The sequence below is a fragment of the Gorilla gorilla genome, chromosome 7, assembly GCF_029281585.2.
Source record: "Gorilla gorilla gorilla isolate KB3781 chromosome 7, NHGRI_mGorGor1-v2.1_pri, whole genome shotgun sequence".
Taxonomy (NCBI): Eukaryota; Metazoa; Chordata; class Mammalia; order Primates; family Hominidae; genus Gorilla; species Gorilla gorilla.
In genome coordinates, this window is record NC_073231.2 from 41794167 (window position 1) to 41815039 (window position 20873).

Consider the following 20873-nt stretch of genomic DNA (forward strand, 5'->3'; position numbering starts at 1 on the left):
ATTATTACATAGTGTAATGGAAGAGAGAGCAGTCTTAATTCATTCTGTGGACCAATAATAAGTGAGAAATATTAGCAGGTCTTCCTGTAGAAGGCAATACTGGAGATGGATGTGTAATGTGAAGGAGAGGTAAATTTTTGAGTCAAAGAGAAGACAAATTCACAGTAGAAAGAAAAAGAATGGTTAAGGAACAGAACAGAAAGAAATGCCATATACAACTGGTATAAAGAGTGCTTAGAGGGGTGTAAAAAAAGAAGACAACAGAGAGCATGGTAGCAGCCAGATAAAGAATGGTTTGTGTATGTATGAAAGAGTGTGGAATTTAATTGTAAGGAAGATGGAAAGCCATTGAATGATTTTTAGCAGAAAAGTTCAAGTTAGAAGAAAAGAAGACAGAAAGGTTTATTTGCATAACATGATCAGATATTTGTTTGTTTTAGAAAGGTCACTTTGGAAATACTGGGACTTGATTGTTGGAGAAGGGTAGTTGCAATCCTAGACACAGAAAGTTTAGTTAATAGTTCATTAATATAAGCCAAAGAAGCAACTGGATATGAAGTTCATGCATGGCAGTTGTTTGCTTTCAGTACTCGAAGAATGTTATGCCAATACTTCTGACATCCATAGTTTCAGATCCAAAATCTGCTGTCATTTGAATTGGTGTTTCTCTGTAAGTAATGCATTGTTTCTCTCTATCTGCTTTTCAGACTTTTTTCCTTTCTCTTTATGTTTCAGAAGTTCAATTATGATGTGCCTCGGCATGAATATCTTTGTGTCTACCCTATTTGAATTTTGCTTAGGTTCTTAAATCTGTACATTTATGTCTTTTGCCAGTTTGGGGAACTGCTCTGTCATTATTTCTTCAGATAATTTTTCCGTCTCACTGGCTGTCTGTTTTCATTCTGGGAGTTTGATGATATGGATGTTAGCTTTTTATTTTTTGTTCCACAGGTTCCTGAGTTCCTACCCACTTCTTCACTAAGCCTATGTTTTACTCTCTGTTTTTCAAGTTTGGTAAATTCTATTTATCTATTTGGTAAATTCTATTAATCTGTTCTTGAGGTCACTGATCCTATGCTTTGTCATCTCTGCTCTACTCTTGAGCCTGCCCAACAAAGGTTTTTATTTTGGTTGTTGTATTTGTCAGCTCTATCATTTTCACTTGGTTTTTATTTTATAAGATCTATTTTGTTGCTTATACTTTCTATTTTTTCATTTATTTTAAGAAATACATAATTGCTTTTTGAAACATTTATGTGATATCTTATTTAAAATCCCTGTCACATAATTTCAACAACTGATTTATCTCAGTTTTAGTGTGTGCTGACTATAATTTTTTTTCATTTATTTTGTGATTACCTGGTTCTTGGTATAATTGGTAGTTTTCAATTGTATTGTGAACATTATGAGTATTATATGACTCTGGATCTTATTTTAACTTATTATTTTTAGAAGGAAGCTCCCCTATATTGGGGTGTAGCAAGAAAGCTAAAAGGGTGGGAATATACAGGTTCCACTGGGCCTTGCTGACACCATACTGGCAACAGAGGGACGCTGACTCACATGGCCTTACTGCAGACAGATGAGGTAGAAGTTTAGCTCCGCCTTTGGCCTTGCTGACACCTTCCCAAGGAGAATGGGACCACTCATACCATGTTGTTGCCTTCAAATGGGAATGGAGGCTCAGCACTCTAACAGGCCCCCTGAACCAAGGCAGAGGGAAATGAAGTGTCAACTCTCTTTCTTTACACTACCTTAATTCTATCCTATTGGTGTTAGGTGTGTGTAGAGGCTTAGTTCCTCACTGGTCTCCCCTGACCCCAGGTTTTGAAGGAAAGTACAGTGCCTCCTATACCCAACTTGCAACATCCTGTTGCTGATGGCAAGTAGAGGTGGGGGCTTAGCTCCCCACTGGACCCCATGGCTGTGTGCAGGGAGTCCATTTGTAATTAGCTCTGTCTGGCATGATCTCCTTAAGTCTCCTTCCTGATGGGTGGGGTGGAGGCTCAGCTCTCCATTGAACCACACTGCAACAACTCTGGTGGGGGAACCACAGTGCTGCCTGCTTGTGAAGGGCAAGTGTAGGGTGGTATGCATGATCAACTCCTTACCTGGTCCCTCTGAAACAAAAGTCATGGATCATGGCTGTAACCATGACCTATGGTTTCATTAGTGTTTTACTGGAGAGGTGTACATACTGCCAGAAAGGTTTTCTGTTGTTAGAAATCTCTTTTCTTATACTTTGGCTAAGAAGCACAGAGTTTTCTTGGAGCTTTTTTTGTCTGTGTCTGTTGGTGGTTATGGATTGGAGGCTCCTGTGGTGCCCTGTCTGAGCTATGTGGGAGGCAAAAAGAAAACAGGGAACTCATTGCCACGTCATTTCTTAAGTCCCAAAGTAAGTCTGCCTTCCAGTTTTCACTATTTCGTGCCTCCTATGCTTATTTATTGTATTCATTTCATGGTTTTAGTGGAAAGTGAAAATATCTGGGAGAAATGCAGCTACTCCATCTTATCAGAACCAGAATTATGGTGGTCTATTAATGTTAAAAAGTGCTGCTGGCTATAAATTGAAGTTTGACTATATACACCATGCCCTTTAGGAATTATTCTGCTAGACAAATGGCTTCCTAAGAGTTCACAAGGTTATTACGATTTGATTTTCACACTTGCAGAAGTCAAGTGTTCTGTTGAAGGTGAAATTTGTAGATAAGGAAGGCTAGACTGATTCATGAGGTAATAGATTAGGGTTGGAGACATTAATATAAACTCATCCTTAGCTTAATGTACATATGCATAGCAACATACATAAGAAATTATAGATATGTGTATACACATTGTTAGTATACATACACATATCTCTTCACTCAGTCAGCTAAGACAACCTAGAAACAATGACACCCCAGTAACAATGAGCAAATATAGCACCCAGATCTTGGTGCTAATACCACTCCCCAGTAAAGGAACTAGAGCTTCCTGGAGAAAGGACCAATTCTAGAACCAGGGCAAGAAATATAAAAGATGGAAGTAGACCATCTTGTAGTGTGAGAAATTAAGGAAGTGATTTTTTAAAACCTACAATTATTGAGCCCGGGAACAATTGAAAGAGTTCATAATGGTTAAGATGGAACGATTTGAGCAACAAAATAAAGTGGTATATAATCCCAAGTATAAAATTAATGTCCACAGATTCTTACTGGTGTAAACAAGTGATTAAATAAATAAATGGCTGGGGGATAGATAAGTCTCCAGTGCAGAAAACTTCCAAATAGCTTCTGTAGCTATTCAACCCAAAGAAGGCGGAGTATAACTCTCTGCTTCTTATTGTCGGCTGAGCGTAGTGATTTCCTTCCAGAGTATAATACAGAAAGAGAAAGAAAGAGTGAATAAACCTGATGACGACTATCTCAGCCAGGTGATCAAGGTTGACATCAGCAGTGATAAGTCATCTTGACGAAATTGCCCTTTATCTCTGTGGTCTTCCTCAAAAGCACACTCCCAATCTTGAGAAAAGCATAAGACACATTTTAGCAGTGGGGCATCGTACAAAATACCTGACCGGTATTATCCAAAATTGTCAAGGTCTTCAAAAATAAGGAAAGTATGAGAAATTGTCACAACTAAGGGGAGCCTAAGAAAACATGACAACTAAATGTAATACAGTATCCTGATGGAATCTTGGAACACAAATGTGACATGATAAGGTAAAAATCTAGGAACCATGATGAAAGTATGAACTTCAGTTAATGATAATATATTAATATTTGTTCATTAATTGAAACAAATGTAACATACTAATATAAGTTGTTAATAATAGAGAAAAATGGGTATAGTATATATGAGAAATCTCTATACTATACTTTCAAATTTTCTGAATTAAAACTGTTTTAAAATATAAAGTCTATTTAAAAAGTCAAGTGTTTTCTTGTTTTATGGTTGTGTTTCTGCAGTCCCCAATAAATATTTGAGTTTGCTTTAGCTTACTGATATTGATGTAGAAGAAAAAAACTAAATAACTCTAAAATGGTTGGTAATTCCAATTCAATAAGCAATAATTCCTGGTAACATGTTTTTGGAAGAACTCACTGAATAAATCAAAGCAAACTATCTTTAAATGCTAAATGTCTTTTCGATGTTTAATCTTCTTTAAGATTATTGTTTGCCACGGGCATGATTCCACTTCAGAGGGCAGTGATTATCATAAACATTGGTTGTAGGCAATGTCTAATGTACGCTGAAATATTAATGTAAGATGCTGTAATAACTTTAGCTAAAGTATTTTATGTTTTCAAAATGATGTATTATTATTTCTGCCTATAAAGCCTTTTTAAAATACATTTTCTACCCACCTTTTCCAAAACAGAAAACTCACAAGGAAATGATACTACAGGATAGTATGCTCATCAATTTGAATTGGAGGCTCACTTTGCTGGCACACGTGGTTGCCAATGATACTGGCATTTGTATTACTTTTACAAATCCCTTCCTTGGCAAAATCTAATCTCCACAGGGGAAATCTTTGAAACAGCAGCTACCTAAAAGCTATAGAACATATAGCTTTGTAGCTAGATTTATGAAACATTTTACCCAGAAGTATAATATAATGTAAAAAAGGCTATTTTTCTCTTTGCCTTCTGCTACTCAGAGATCACTCACCATCTTACTTAACAGCCAACAAAGACATGTTTCATAAATTAGACTATGAATTTGTAGCTCAACTTTCTATCTTAATATGACTAATTCCGTATGATTTTTGTTGGTACCAAATACGTAAATCAACAGGAAATTTTGTGCTTAGCTCTTAAAAATAATTACTATAACTTACTCAATACATTTTTACACTTTTCCTTTGTGTTTTTCAAAACAGCAGTTCTCCTAAGGTGGGCTTTCAGCACATAAGTGAGTTGATCATTTTTTTCCATGGACAGTTTTCTCATCTCTTTTACCATATCAATTTGTTCTACTTTCTTGAAAAGTAGAACTTATTAAATAATTAAATCTTTATTGAACACTGGTGTAAGGCAAACACAAAAGGCAGACAACTGATCTGTTGGTTTTGGGGTTTTTTTTTGAGTAATGAACTCAATTAAAATCTCTCCAGATAACAGTTGTTACTCTGTGTAGTGGAAATTGTATTTCCTTATGGAAACTCACAGTCAGGAAAATGAAGACCTAAATAATAACAGAAAAGTGATAACATTACTAACAATGCAATGAGTGCCTGCTTTGTATCTGGCCCTGTAAAAGAAACTATAAACATTATACTGGCAATCCTCATAAAAAAAAAAACCCTAATTACTTTAGGGTTGTGTATGTAGGTACAAGAGAAAGAGGGAGAGAGACGCTTCAATAAAGGGCTACTGAGAAATAGCAAGAGCACTGCCAGGTATCCTTAATAAATAATTTAGGAGCTTCTAACTATGCAAATAATTATTCGTCATATGGGTGAATATTAAGGATCTTTCAGGTTTAGACTAAGAAGACAAAAGGCTTCCAGAAGTTGAGTCCAAATTTTACACTTACATAAAATCCTTATAACAGAAGACCAAATTATAATTCAATAACTGAAGAGTTTTTAAAATAGTGGATGTGTTCATATCAGCATGGCTTCATCATGTGGATAAGAGACAAGAAATTGGCGGATGCAACCTGCAGATTCATTACTGTTCCTGTGAACGGCAGAATAATGAATAAAAACAAAAATAATGAAAAATAATGACTAGAATTTTAGGCAGTTTGCTTAATCTCTATTCCAGGAAAAATACAGCAAAAAAGAAAAAAAAATCTTGAAATTTTTTCTAAAAACAATTATAAGTGATATTTCTTATTTTTCTGCCAAATAATGTGGAAGTATAATCAGTCAAGTCTGATCTTTTCTGGTAAAATAATTATTTATTTGAAAATGTAAGATGTAATAATCAGAGAGTCTTTAAAGGGGGGCCAAAAAAATCTCCTTTAACATTCTTCTTAAAGAACAAAATTATAAAAAAGAACCATACTAAAAATATTTTAAACAAAAGGAAAAATTCCCATTACTGTTGAAGAGCTTTTAAATTTTTATTTTTGTTTGATTTTTAATAAATAGTCATATGTTTACATAGTTGTCACAAGGCTGACAAATTTGAAATCAGCTCTCTTCAGTAAGCATTATTCTTTTTGCTAGATAGTCTCATAACTATGATTTTAATGACTGTAATTTTCTACTAATTGGATATAATTTGCTTTACTCAATCATTTTCTTATTGTTGAAATTAAATCTGTTTCCATTTTTTTGTTATTACACATGACAGGACAATGAACACCTTTATATAATGATTTTCTAAATATAAATTATTTTAGTAAATTTCCAGAATTAAAATTAATGGGTAAAAAGCTATGACCACTTTTATCTTACTAGACATTGCCAAATTACTTTTCAAGTTGTTGAACCAAATTAGATGAAGTACGTTACCAAAATAAGATATTGTGATATGTGATTACTGATTTTGATAAATTAATAAACTGGACCCTCACGTTCCATTTCTTTAAATTTTTTGATAACTATTAAAGTTGAACATCACATATATATTTAAAATACTAATTGTATTTTCTCTTAATTGTCTTCTCTCACTCTTTTCTGCCTCTTCATAACTTATTCCTAGGTAACTGGAGAAAAATCACATGACAGGGCACATCTGTATTCCAATAAATTAATAAACACCAACCACAAACGGGCTTCCAAGACTGGGAATACTGCTCTGACTAACCAGTAAATTCTTTCTCATTCTACTTAAGGGCCATTCTTTTTTTTCTTTTTTCTTTTTTTTTAAATAAGGCTTCCCCACTCTCCTCAAATTCCCATCTTTCTTCTTTACTTCCCTCTCTCAGCTGATGTGTTGCTTTATATCTCATTAAGAAAATAGAAGCCAGTAAATGGCCCACTGTCAAATCCATTTATCCATTAGCATCTTCAGTGATCTTCGTATTCCCTTTTTGTTAGAGTTAATGTGAAAGGCCATTCACACTGTATGTAGTGGTTATTCCATTTTCTCTCATCTGATCAAGAACTTCACAGCACTGAGTCTTCCACAGCCGACCTACTCCTTATAGATTATTCCATAAAAATTCAAACATATTCTAGACCACTAACTCCTATTTAAAATAGTAAAAAGTATATATGCAACATGAAACCTTCCTTGGTCATCCAATATCTTCTTTGTCTCATTCACATCTGTCCTTCTCAAAATTGTTATCTTTATAGATTTTTTTTCCACACCTCATGTCCTATTTACTCGATAGTTTACTTTCTTCTGGCTTCCCTCACTCCAACACCTTTGACCACTGCTCTGAAATTTCACTTATGAAGGACACCAGTGATCTCCATATCACCACAGCCAATGGAGAGTTTTTGTCTTTTTATTTCTAGACTCTTTCCTTCTTTTAAAAATAAAGTAAAACAAAAGACAAAAATACTGTTATGCTTTTATACCCTCATAATCTTCTACCTTGGTATATTTTACCACCCCACCTTTAATCTGATTTCTAAATATTTTGTTAGTTCCATTTACATTCAGTGGAATATACAACTGTATGAAGGATTATTCTCCACACTTAATTCTCATAATAATAATACTAGTAACAGTAGTCAAGACTTCTATATTGTTTGGCAGATGCAAGACACTATTCTAAGAGCTTTATTAATGTGATTATTCTTATAAACTTATACATCTTGTATAATTCCCACACTACAAATGAGAAAACTGAGGCATTGAAAGGTTAATTATAATTTATGCAAGATCAGATGACCACTAATTGATGATGCCTCTTGCCAAGTTAATGCTGAAATTTTAGAGTAAGGAAGTTAAATAATGTCTCACAGATTGGTCTTAGAGTCAGCAAAATTTAATTAATTACATGGATAGAACCAGAAAGTAGAGAAAAATTTCGTATTGCATGTGAATTACTAAGTGATGTTAGTAACGATGTATGATTGATTTTAATTGAATGAAGATTTTTTCCTTGTTACATTGTTCTTTCAAAAGAGAAATATTTTTGTCATAGTGTCTCTCATTTTTTTTCATTCCTTCACATATTCATTCATTAATTCAACACTCATTTCCTGAGCATCTACCAGATACCAGTCTCTGTTGAAAGCCTTGGAAGATTTGGTGGTGAATGAACACAAAGTCCTTGCTCTTAAGCAAATGCCCTAGTTGTTGGGAGTGGGGTGGGGGAGGGTGGTAGAGTACATAAGTAAACAAATTGACAAGTGAAACTGGTTAATGGGATAGACAGACACAGAGTAGGCTGGTCTCTCTGGCCAAGGTAGTAGAGTTGGCATCTGAAATGACACTGAAATGATTAGAGGAAAACTGATCTAAGCAGAAGGATCAGTAAATGCAAAGCCACATGATAGCTACAAGCTTGCTGCATCCCAGGACTTGAAAAAGGCAAACATGCCTGGAACCCATGAAGGTCTGGAAGAGATACTGAAGGGGGCCAGAGCACTTGAGGCCTATAAGTCTTATTAAGTGGTTTATGTTTTAGTGTCTTTGCACTAGATAACCATTAGAAGTTTTAAGCAGGACAAATATATCATATGCTTTGTGGTTTTAAAGAGATTACTTTGACTGTTGAGTCTCCTATAAAAATAAAATAGCTGTGACTCTATGAAGTGTGGGCTTAATGATAACAAATTTTTTAAGAGCCCAAGAAGCTCAAAAATGACTAGTTCACTGATTATTACCATTAGTACCAACTAGACTATATTAATATAAGCTTGGTGACCCTGGGATCCTGAGACATATTTTGTTAGGAAAACTCAACTATTTTCAAACTAGCATGATTTCAACAATTGCTAATATTTTTGGGGGTTTCAGAACTATTACTTTATTAACTGGAGGCTCGATAAGAGGTTTTATGTAGAAAAAGGGTAGATAGTTGGCTTCTGTCTATTCTCCCTTTCAGTGGGAGAAGTGATGGTTAAGGGCGATTACTCTGCTGTTGGTGCATTGCCTAAGTTTTAGAACTAATTCAAGCCAGTAAATATTTGCTGAAGAACTATTATATGTTAGAAGGGAGCTGAGAATGGGGATACAAGGAGGATAATTAATAATAGAGCAGCTATTACTAACAAGAGGCAGGTACTGTGCAATGCTTAACGTGCATTATCCCATGTTACATGAATTTACACATTAACCCTGTGAGGTAGGTGTATTTATTATCCTCTTTTCCTGAGAAAACAGATGCTTTTCAAAACATTAAGTGATTTATCTAAGGTTACATAGCTAGTCAGAGATGGAAGCAGTATTTGGACTCAGAAAGTTTGACATCAGCACCAACCACTGTGCTCTACTGACTACAATGGCCCTACTTGAGAAGTTCAAAATTATACATACGTGGGTACAACTGACCCTAAGACTGCCTGGCACAAACTTTGTGGGACAGGCTAGATTTATGTGAGATGTACTTGAAGTGGAGAAGATTGTGACAGAGTTACTAAAATATGCTACCTGTACTAGGAGAAAAAAAAAAACAAAAAAACTTGGCCTAGCCTAGAGCAGTGGGGTAGGCTAATTACATGATGTTGAGGAGGAAGAAGGAGCATTTCTTTCTTTTTTCTTGTCTTATAATTGATTAAATTATATCTATGTCACAATATCAGAAACAAATTACAGTATAATGGACAGTTTTTGAACCCATCTTAGCTTGTATCCTGGTATATGTAGAGTGTTAGACCAACAGTGGCACCTATATGTAGTTAAATACAGTTTAATTTATCTTTAGCCTGAAAGGAAAATAGTTTCTTATATGTATAATTTGGGAGTGTCTTCAGAAAAAATACTTAAAGCCCACTATCTCAGAAGAAGGCAAATTCGCAAAAGATCTACCAGGAGATGCAAGTCCAAACACACTAATCATTTAGTGAGATTTGTACTGATATACCACGTCTCATGTTGTTTATTTATGGATTTTTCTGGAAGAAGGCTCATAGAGCTCATATATTCTCAAAGAGGTAAAGACCCATGCTGATAAGGTAGAAAGATCTTTGCTCTGGAATTAAATCAGTTTAGGTTTTGCAGCTTACTAGAATTAGGTAACATTCTCAATCTTCCTGAGCCTGGTTTCTATCTACCAATAGAGATAACAGTAACACAGAGGGATGTGGTTAAATTAAATGACTCAGATAAAATGTTATATATCTTTTCAGGCTATCCTGTTAGGATATGCCCAGTAAATGTTAAGCCATCAGCAAATACTCTGCTTCCTTGACATGAATGAAGCCCATTCTCATGTTCTTCATGGTTTTCCTTGGCCATTGGTCTAAATATCAAGGCCATAGTTAAAAATTATCCCTGTCCCTTCACAGTCCATCTGCTTCCCCAAAGTATTCTCCTTGATGAATTGAGTCCCAATATTAGTAATATTCATCACTTTAGTTATTAATGTTCATATGTTTAAGATATTTTAATGTAAGGTAAATCATTACTCAAGAGAATAGCTAAGCTGGCTTTGTCAAAGATTTCAATGAGCTACCAGTACATCTTAATCAGAATTAACTTTCAAAGACAGGGAGAGTAATGATTCAAGGTGTGAATAGAAAAACATTTTCTTTTTGTACAAAATGTTACTGTCATTTGTTCTGGTGGGGAAAAAGCTTAGAGTTAACCTAATTTACATTTTATGATTAGTTTAAAGAAAGTGTCATATAAATTTAGAATGAAAATAAATCAGTTTTCTTTAAACAGAAATGCAGATTTAAAAATGTCTTTTTATGCAACTGCCAGAAGGAAGCACTGTTTTGTCTGCAAATTCCCAGATTCTGCTCTAGTTTTAAAGGCTAACGACTGTGAAATGCAAATATAATCAGGGTTCCAGATGTGGCAATCAGGAAATGATTTGTGTACCAGCTGTTTTTAACAAAAGGCTTGCAAACATGATAAATGAATAGTGAAAGTCGGAATGATATCAAATATGCATGAAAGTAGCATATATATAATTATAAATTACCTTTAGTAATTAATTATAACATTACTTCAGAGAGATTCGTATGATTTATTCCTATGGAGAATGTAGAGTCAGATGATCTAGGTTATCACTTTGGGACTAGGTTATCACTTTGGGACTAGGATATCACCAAAAATCTTTATGTTACAACATATGTGATAGAAATGAACACAATTTTACAGAAGAACTAATCAGATGAATTCAGATTTCATTTGTACTTTGGTATAAATAGATCAAATTGGGTTTTCTCAACTAGATGTACAATAACTACAGATAAAAAGAACTATGCTGGTTTGCCAGAATGTAAAACACTGGCGAAAGTGAGGGGGCTGTATCTATGAGCTCGGGAAAGCAGCTCCATAGCCTCTATCTCCATCACACAGACATTTAGATCAGATTTGAAAGAGAACTTGAGATCAGTCATTTCAACACATCTCCAAACCAGTTAAGTTATGTTCAAACATGAAGGGATGGATAGATACCAGTCTATTTTTTTTTAACTGCATAAAGGTATAACTCTTCAGTTTTCATCAAAACCACACTTTTTAGGTTATCAGGGTCCACAGTTCTTAAGCAAGCAATGCATGTTTAGTGCTATCTCCCTGCTATAAATAGCTTCTCAGTCTTCCCACCACTGCCCATCCCTTCTCTCCTTAATGTCTTGGTCAAAACCATCCCCCAGGAACCCCTTTCCACTTAATTGCTGACACCTGATCATGTTGATGTTTTGATCACCTTAGCTACTTCTTACAGTCGGTAGTATATATGTGAGATTTAACTTTAAAAATACCCATAAAGGGCTGGGCACGGTGGCTCATGCCTGTAATCCTAGCACTTTGGGAGGCCGAGGCGGGTGGATCACCTGAGGTCAGGAGTTTGAGACCACCCTGGCCAACATGGTGAAACCCTGTCTCTACTAAAAATACAAATATTAGCCAGGCGTTGTGGCGCATGCCTGTTATTCCAGCTACTCGGGAGGCTGAGGCAGGAGAATCGCTGGAACCCAGGAGGCGGAGGTTGCAGTGAGCCGAGATGGCGCCATTGCACTCTAGCCTGGGCAACAGAGCAAGGCTCCGTCTCAAAACAAACAAGCAAACAAACAAACCCATAATGTATTAAATGCACAGTTTCTAACATAATATGAATATCCAGTAACTGCTGACTAGCATTATTATTATAACATTTACATTAAAACTAATCTGCACTGGTTTAAGTATTGCTTAATGATTGATTCTGTTTCTTTCACACACCTGTTCTTTTACTCCACCTGATGTAAAGGAAATACGTGAACATTTGTTGATTATTAATATGGTTTGGCTGTGTCCCCACCAAATCTCAACTTAAATTGTATCTCCCAGAATTCCCACATGTCACAGGAAGGACCCAGGTGGAGGTAATTGAATCATGGTCGGGCGAGGGGGGAGGGGGTGGTCTTGCCGTGCTGTTCTCGTGATAGTGAGTACCTCTCACGAGATCTGATGGGTTTATCAGGAGTTTCCGCTTTTGCTTCTTCCTCATCGTCTCTTGCCGCTGCCATGAAAGGAGTGCTTTTTGCCTCCCACCATGATTCTGAGGCCTCCACAGCCATGTAGAATTGTAAGTCCAATTAAGCCTCTTTTTCTTCCCAGACTCGGGTATATCTTTATCAGCAGCATGAAAACAGACTAATACAATTACCTACAGTGAGAGAGGCAGTTAAAGGTATAGAATTAGTGGAGTTCAAGCCTGAAACTGACCTGGGTTTGAATTCCATCCCTGCCACTTACTTGGACCTCTCTATGCCTCAGTTTCCTTAGTGTTAATCGGAGATAATAGATATTTTAGGGACACTGCAAAGATTATAAATAATTAAACCAATGTTTGGATCCAGAAGCGGTATTCATTACCTGATTTAATGTAAAATATTAGATAATTTGATTTAGTTTTGAGAATCTGACAACTCACTCTGACTGCTCTGCATCCCTTTACTAAAACAACTGTAAACAGCATTTTGCATGTAATTTCAGATTTTTGCTACTACAAAACCAGTTAGTGGAAAAAAGACATCTTAGAGTTAGTCTAATTTACATTTATAATTAGTTTAAAACAAAGTGTCACATAAATTTACAAAACCAAATAGTTGGTACAAACAAATCAGACAAAATGTTACAGGGGAAACACAGACAACCATCCCGGAGAAGGACAAGCAACATTGTACTACTGTCAAAATTTGGATCAAAACTATGTCTCTGCCAGGTTTCACTTTAACTGGAATTGAAGTTCCTGACATAGCTGTCCCCATCACAGGCATAAATACCCATCAAATAAACTACAGTTGAACAGCCTCAGTCCCTTTTCTATAAAATGGGTATTTAATAATACCATTTTGACAAGAGCCTTATGAATATTGAGAACATAAATAAACTCCCCTAGCAGCTGACAGCCAAGTAATTAATCTTTCAGCCATTTCCTTTCTCTTTTTCCTTTTTTTTTCCATGTTCTGAGTTCTTTTACACTTCATGTCCCACAATGCTGAAGTAATTGAAATGCTTTTACTCAGATAATCTCATACAACTTCTAGCATAATAAACAAGGAAAGTTTAATGCATTATTGTTTAAACAATGTCATTATTCTTTTTGATAACCTGATTTTTCCAAATATGTAACTCTTTGATTCTCCTATAATAGTATGTCTTATCCATGGGCACAAATTGAGTGTGTGTCAGAAATATTAAGTCCCTGGAAAACTACCAGTGGTGCCATTTTGGGTTCTATTTATATGTTAACAGCTTCCCTAAAACCAAGTTATTATCATTTCTACTCTTCTTCTGTATTAATGCCCTCAAAATGTGGCTTCCAATTAGTAATTATATTAATTGGCGTCACATTCATTCTTGTTTGCTTTTTTCCTGATCATAACAAGAATTATCTGACTGTAAAGTTAGTGAGATGTGCTTTCTGATAAGGAAGGTTAGGAGGAAAAAAATGACAAGTAGGGTAACATATGCACATACAAAATTAGAGAAAGCTTCAGCAGTAACAAAAAATAGTGAAATTAGAGTCAATTAGTAGGAAGATTTTGTCATGTGTTGCCATTAATTGACCAACTAGAGTAATTAGACTCACAAATAACAGAAAGCAAAGAGTGGCAAATCTATCGTTCCTGCCAGCTTCTTCTGCTAGTCATCAGAACAATTATCTTCTAGTTTATGAAAGGATAAAGATGTAGTATTCAAATTTAAATGTTAGCAATATAAGATATGGAGATATGTGAAGCCTACTATAGTATCTTCATAAACATAGTTTTATAGCATCATAAATTTCACAGTAAAATTATCCATGAGAAATGTAAAACTCATACAAAGTACAGTAATATTTTAAATCTCAAAAATTAAAAAGAATTGCTGACTGTGTCTTGGCACACTTTTCTGTGTTTGTGAAATATGTTAGAGCCAGCCTGTTTTTGACGAAGAGCAACTGTACTGGAGAGAAAGCCTGTATTCATATTCATCGTCATCAGGCAAATCGAGGAGCTGACTTGCTTAGGATCAGTAAGTGCTTTTTTCCTCACTTCTTAACAAAGAACAGAACATTGTATAAAAAAAACAAAATCCCATTTTTGTTAAAAATAATAATAAACAATGGAATGTTAGATAATTGATTTTTTTACTTCCCATATAAAATGATCAATAACTACTACTAAATACTAATTCGTAGTTATATTAATTGGCATCACATTTATTCTTGCTTGCTTTTTCTCTGATCGTAACAAGAATGATCTGACTGTAAAGTTAGTGAAACAAGATTACATGGGCAAATAGATACTGACTCATGTAAATAACAGTGAGTCATGTTTGGCTGCCTGATTCTGTTAAAAGAAAAATGCATCCATATTCATTCAAAGCAAATGTTCTTTTGGTAACTGAATAAAAATAATAGGTAGTAAGATCAATTTCTTTTAATTTACATAACTGCTAAACATAAAAGGAAATGACAAAGGAAACAAACTGTGCTATCATTTTATTTTTTTGCTCAACTACTGCCAACATTCTTAACTGATGGTATTACCTGTTTGTGTACTTTCAGACCAAACCCCTTTACCCACCAGTGCCATAAAACAAAATCATAGTGTTGGGAGACATTTCAAGAAAGTCATTGCTATTGATTTGTCCCTCAAATATGACTTAATATAGCAATAGAATGATTTTGAAGTTAATAGTTTCTTTTCAGTGCATTAATAACTAGCAGTTTTAAATATCTTTTTCTAGAGTGGTTTCTATACAAACACTCTCTCACACACACACATTGACACTCACTTTCCTTTTGTAATTATACACTCAATTCTTCTTGCATTCACCAACACCAAGGCCGCTTTATCCAACTCCTTTTCACTGTTGGCCAGTTTGAGATCAGAAAACAGGGATCAATTTTAATGTTCTCTTCAATAGACCTACATTGTATTTATGAACTAAGAAGTGATTTTTATTTTTGTTTTCCTATATTTTGAGCCTTTTGAATGACTACTTCTCTCCAACTATATGGCTTATAAGACGAGTCTTATAACTGGGAGAAGCCAAAAAGTTCTGATGCCTAGCAGACTCTTGTCTCTTTGCCTGAGAACCTCAATCCTTTAGCCTTTCTTTTCTATTGAAATTCAAATATCTGTACTTTAAGATCTTAGTCATTTTTTTTTTTACCTCAGTCTGAATGATCCAAAAGCAAGTTTTGATGATGTGGAGGAGGGAAGAGAATTTCAGGGCATACAGTTACTGTAAGGGGTATTAGATAACAGAGTGAATTGAGTAATAGACTCAAGGGAGAAAGAAATTCAGAAAGTGCAGCTTGATGAAACTTATGCAAATATACGTTTGTCTAAAGTCTAATTAGTTAGAAGTCTCTGAAGGTGACTACTATTCCTTTGTAAAAGTTTGAAAAATGCAACCTGTAAGTGCCTTGTACCCCTTCATATTACAGAATGTATAATATGATTCACACAGTGCAGAAAACGCAGATTGCCATAGACTCAGTCATGCACCATTTTGTACTCTCTCCACTTTGAGCATCAGAAAGTGGATTGTAGAAATCTGGTTCATCTTATTTTAACTTGCTCATTTCTCAAATTTAAAACAATCTTTTATTTTTAAACTAGTCTCTTTAAACCACAAAATACTGTAAAGTTATTCATTGAAAAGAATGTAACATTTACTACTGCAATATATGATGTGCAATTTATTGAGAATGTCTCCTAAATGCATCTTTATGTATTGCATAATCTAAAATTCATATCAGGTATAACTACAATCTAATTCTTGTGTCAACCATGAAAGCCTTTCTTAGAAAGCTGGTGAAATCCTTTGTTACAAATATCAGTCTCTGCTTGTTATTATGTCTGTATTAGTATCATCTGCAATCCTCAGCAGGTTACTTTTCATCCTGGTAAACTTCTAACAGGCCACATCCGAATCATGGATAAAATACAATTTGCAGAGAATTCTCTATTTCTATTCAGAATTTAAAAAATTTTAACTAAATGTGCAAGGCCTTCAACAATATCTGTAGCTTGCCCTTTTCCTAAGCCTACTTGCTCCTTAGGTCAATATTAAGTTCCTGGATTTAAATATTGGTGGCTTTCCTCTCAGGTGTTCTCTGTTAAAGGCTTTCTCTTCCTTTAGAATCCTTAATAAAGGAAGTGGTATTTGCAAGGAAGAGAACAGTGTCTTCCCTACTATTTAGCTGTCAGGACTTTAGGGCTACATGCTAGGTTGCATAGTGAAAACCCTGGCCTGGTGTCAATTGGTGGCATTAAAAATCACTTTTTCACTTCTTTGCAATTAAAATATTTCCACCAATTTATCTTTTCATTAAAAATGGCATGAAGAACCCAGTATGGGAATGGCCCATGATTCTGCTTCTGTGACTTGTGATCTACGACTTGCTCCTTCTAACATCTTTATAAATGCACTCTACATATTGCTGGGTGCCAAGTCTGTTTGTTGATATTGGTTCCCAACACTGCAGTGTCATGGGTCATCTCTGGAAATTATTTCTTTGCTATGTCTATGAAGTATTTCTCCTCTCCTCCCCATCCCGTGTTCTGCTGCCTGTTTAAACTTAACATTTATAAACAGTCCACTGGGTTTGTTTTGTTGATGCACTGGCTGTTTTCCAAGATTTTGTTGTTAATCTTATCTGACTGTTTAAGGATGACCTTTTGTGATGTTATAAAACTCTCAAGAAAAGGAAAATAGATTTGGTCATCTAACCCTCTTCTAAAGACTGCAAAAAAAAAAAAAAAATCCAGTTGTTTTAAAATAGAGTGGCTTGATACAAAAAGCTGCGGCATATTACATCTGTCTGCATCTGCACGTTTTCAGCTTTCAGGGACCAAAAATTAGCAGTGCAACATGTAATCAGACATAAACCCAAAAAGAAGCCAGTAGGGAATTTTTTCTGCCTAATATTCTAACAGTGTTGGTAAATAGGCCTACTACTTCTAGTATTTACATAAGAGACAGCAGTCAAATAACCAATTCAATAAAACAAACAATTCTTCTATGAAAAAAAAAGAATGACACCACTTAAGAGTTGATGGACATAGACTCAGAAGTATTAGATGTGAAGGGATCTTAGAAGTCTCATTTTATAGATGAGGAGTATGAGGTCTAGAGTGGGTAAGTGATTTGATAAAGCCAGAAATAGGACTAGGATCCAAGCCGGGATTCTCTGCCTCCACAGACGGGACCCTGAGTTTATTCCCTGGCTGAACTTTTTAGGTGTTTATGCATTATATCAAGACAGCCCACATGCACCAGATTTGTTTCCATTATTACTAAATGAAGCAAGACAGTGCTTTTACGGGTATTGGAGTATAAAGTCAGCCAATGTCAAACTAGTCAAAGAACTCTAAAAGAGACAGTGCTTTTCAGGCTTTTTTTTTTTTTTTTTTTCCCTGCAAATGGGAATTAGATACGTTATGTGTGTATATGTAAATGTATATTCAAATTTAAAAAATAAAAGTACAGTTTTTGAGTTTCTGATAGTTTAAATTATACATAACATCAAAATAAAACCCTTGCAGTTCATCAAATATTTTGTAGTGTTTATTTTTGTAAGAGCCTTCCTTTCTTTATGTATCTCTACAATGTTGAAGATAATTAATGGGTCAAAATAGAGATATTATTTATTGTTGAGCTAACTTGGATAAACAATCTTTTTTAAGTGCCTTAAATTATATAAAGACTAAAAGTATCATTATTTATTCTATGGAAAGACACTTAGGTTTAGCTATAAAATAATGCTTAGAGAACAAGTCTTAGGTTAAAATACTCATTCTTCCCATGACACATTGTCTTTTCACGATTTAATTCAAAGAATTTGCCTTTTTAAGGCTTAATTATGTTTCACCATTGTTCCCATGCATGTTCCTGTTAAGGGTGCCTGATTCTGTTCCTAAGCAACTTTGCAGTCTTGTTAGGGCTTAATGATAAACTAATAACTATTTTAAATATGCCTGTTTGGATAAGTCCCCTTTAAGAATATCCTGATACTTCTGTCTAAGAGGCTATACGGACTTTTTCATTTTGACTCACGGGAGCATAAATGATAGAATGATGTTCTCCAGAAGAATTGGAAGAATGCCAACAGTGCACCAGAAAAGCACTAAGTCTTCCTTCCTTCCAGTATGCAACTTCCTTTTCTTTTTTTTAAGAAAATGGTAAAATCGGTCAAATGACAAGTCAAGGATTTCAAAGAATTGTTAGAAAAATAGATATTTCTTTTATTCAGTAGATTACCATTAGTTTTTTTCTCACCACGAATTCTTTAGAAAAAGTTTCAAGCCATATTGTTTTGAAAATAAGTATCATATCAGCCCAACATGGGTATTTGAATTTTATGGGACTTTCAGATTGAACTAAATTGTTAATTAAATTCTCTCCACTTTGCTTACTCTTGTTCCAGACATCTCCCTTCAATTCAGGAATATCTTCCTTTATAATTTTTTTTAACCAGATAGGACTGGCACCAAGCAGCTTTAATATTTCTTGTCCTGACATACAGAGACATATACAGGAACTATCAATACCTCTCCAGCATATAATAGGAGTTAAACAGCATTCTCAATGCACATCTGAAAACACAGAAAGATTGTTCCCTTAAACGTCTTTCCAGTGATAATAAAACCAAGGAAACAAAGAGATATTTCATTAGCAAAGAATCACAGAGAATGTTTTAAATACCTGGAAGAGCCCCACTAACTTCCATCTCAATGACCATCCAAACCAGAATTTAATTGCTGAAGGTTCTGCCAAGAAACAGATTCTCCTTGTGTTGACACTCCCTTCAGACGTTTTGGAAGGTACCCCAAAACATTAGCCATTTTTATCCTTCCCTGACTCTAGCATTTAAATATATATCTAATACTGCATAGATTCTATTTATATTTTGTGGATGATCCTTTCTTGGGGGTGTCATCTAATATGTAAAGTTAAAAGTTCTGTTTTTTCTATTCTCTAAAAATTAAACGATTACAATTTAAGTTTACAGCAACAAAGTCTAATGGCTTTATAACTGGGCAACAGAGGTGAGGGTGAGTGTAGCTATATGGCTACTCTGTCAGTTTCTGCACTTATGAAGTGGAGCCTGTAATACTTTTCTTCCAGACGAAGGACTATTTAGATATGCTAACATGGTGTCTACCATATACCATACATTAGACATAAGCTCCTTTTCCTATCTTCACTGGGTATTGCCCACTTTTAGTTGTCTAGGATTTACTAGAATGGTTCATACCTCCAGGAACATGTCTCTGATCATATTCCTTTATAGCATTCATATTACCAAACTAAAGACTCTTAATTCTTTTGTAATATCCACACTCTTATTCCCACATCCTTATTTCTTATCTTATTCTCTGAAATCTTTAAAATTCAGTCATTTTTAACAAGTATTAATTGAATTACTATGAGGTGAGGGGCATTACTGTAAATCCTGAGATTACAAACACACAAGATTCTTGCCCTCATAAACTTCATAGTCTCTTGTCAAGAGTAATAAACAGACAAAAACTTGCAATTCATCCAGATAAAATCTGTGACATTGGCAATCCTGTGCCTCCATAGTAACACATAAACCAAACATCGTATGTTCTCACGCATAAGTGGGAGCTAAGCTATGAGGATGCAAAGGCATAAGAATGACACAATGAACTTTGGGGTCTTGAGGGAGAAAGGGTGGGAAGGGGGTGAAAGATAAAAGGCTACAAATTGGGTTCAGCGTATGCTGCTTGGGTAATGGGTGCACCAAAATCTCACAAATCACCACTAATGAATATACTCATGTAACCAAATACCACATATTCTCCCAAAAACCTATGAAAAAATTTAAAAAACAGAAATAAATGAAATATTTAACTCATATAAGGGAGGATGGGTGATCAGGGGAGCGTCTGTCTTTTCAAGCTTTTTTCTTGCATTGGCAATCAGATCTGAATCTGTGTTCCAGGTTTGGATTGATCAACACAGCCTTAAAGTTCCCACTTAGCTTGATGAACTGCCGGCAGGTTTCTTCCTTCTGGGACCCTAGGCCTCTAACCACCCTTTTTCAAGATCACTTACTTTAGAAAACTTGCAATTGTAAATTCTTTCTCTGACTCTTTGAGGTGTAAATATTTTACAACCCAAGAATGTCTTTCTGATAGACCTGGGAACCATCTTTTTGAAATGTAATAAACAAGAAAGATAATAATGTTCCTATTTCCCAAACTGCACGAAGGATAGGACCCTAACTTGGCTAAGCACCCATTAGCAAACACAGATGTCTAATCACGTTGACAAACTCTACCCTAATATCCTCCAGTATTTTTCACTAGCTCACCGCATCATTTAAAAACTTGCCTCCCTTTTATTTCAGCA

General features: G+C 35.0%; 1 protein-coding gene and 1 long non-coding RNA gene across 4 annotated transcripts in view; one reads left to right on the top strand and one right to left on the bottom strand.

The window, feature by feature from the left end:
* The window catches only part of PKIA (cAMP-dependent protein kinase inhibitor alpha), an 87017-nt gene that overhangs the window by 32291 nt on the left and 33853 nt on the right, over positions 1-20873 (bottom strand). The window lies entirely within an intron of this gene.
* Positions 12441-20873, top strand: part of LOC129523963 (uncharacterized) — a 127045-nt gene continuing 118612 nt past the window's right edge. The window contains exons 1-2 of the long non-coding RNA XR_008667598.2: positions 12441-12579; positions 14413-14513. This is a non-coding gene — a long non-coding RNA (uncharacterized lncRNA). The remainder of the gene's footprint in view (positions 12580-14412; positions 14514-20873) is intronic.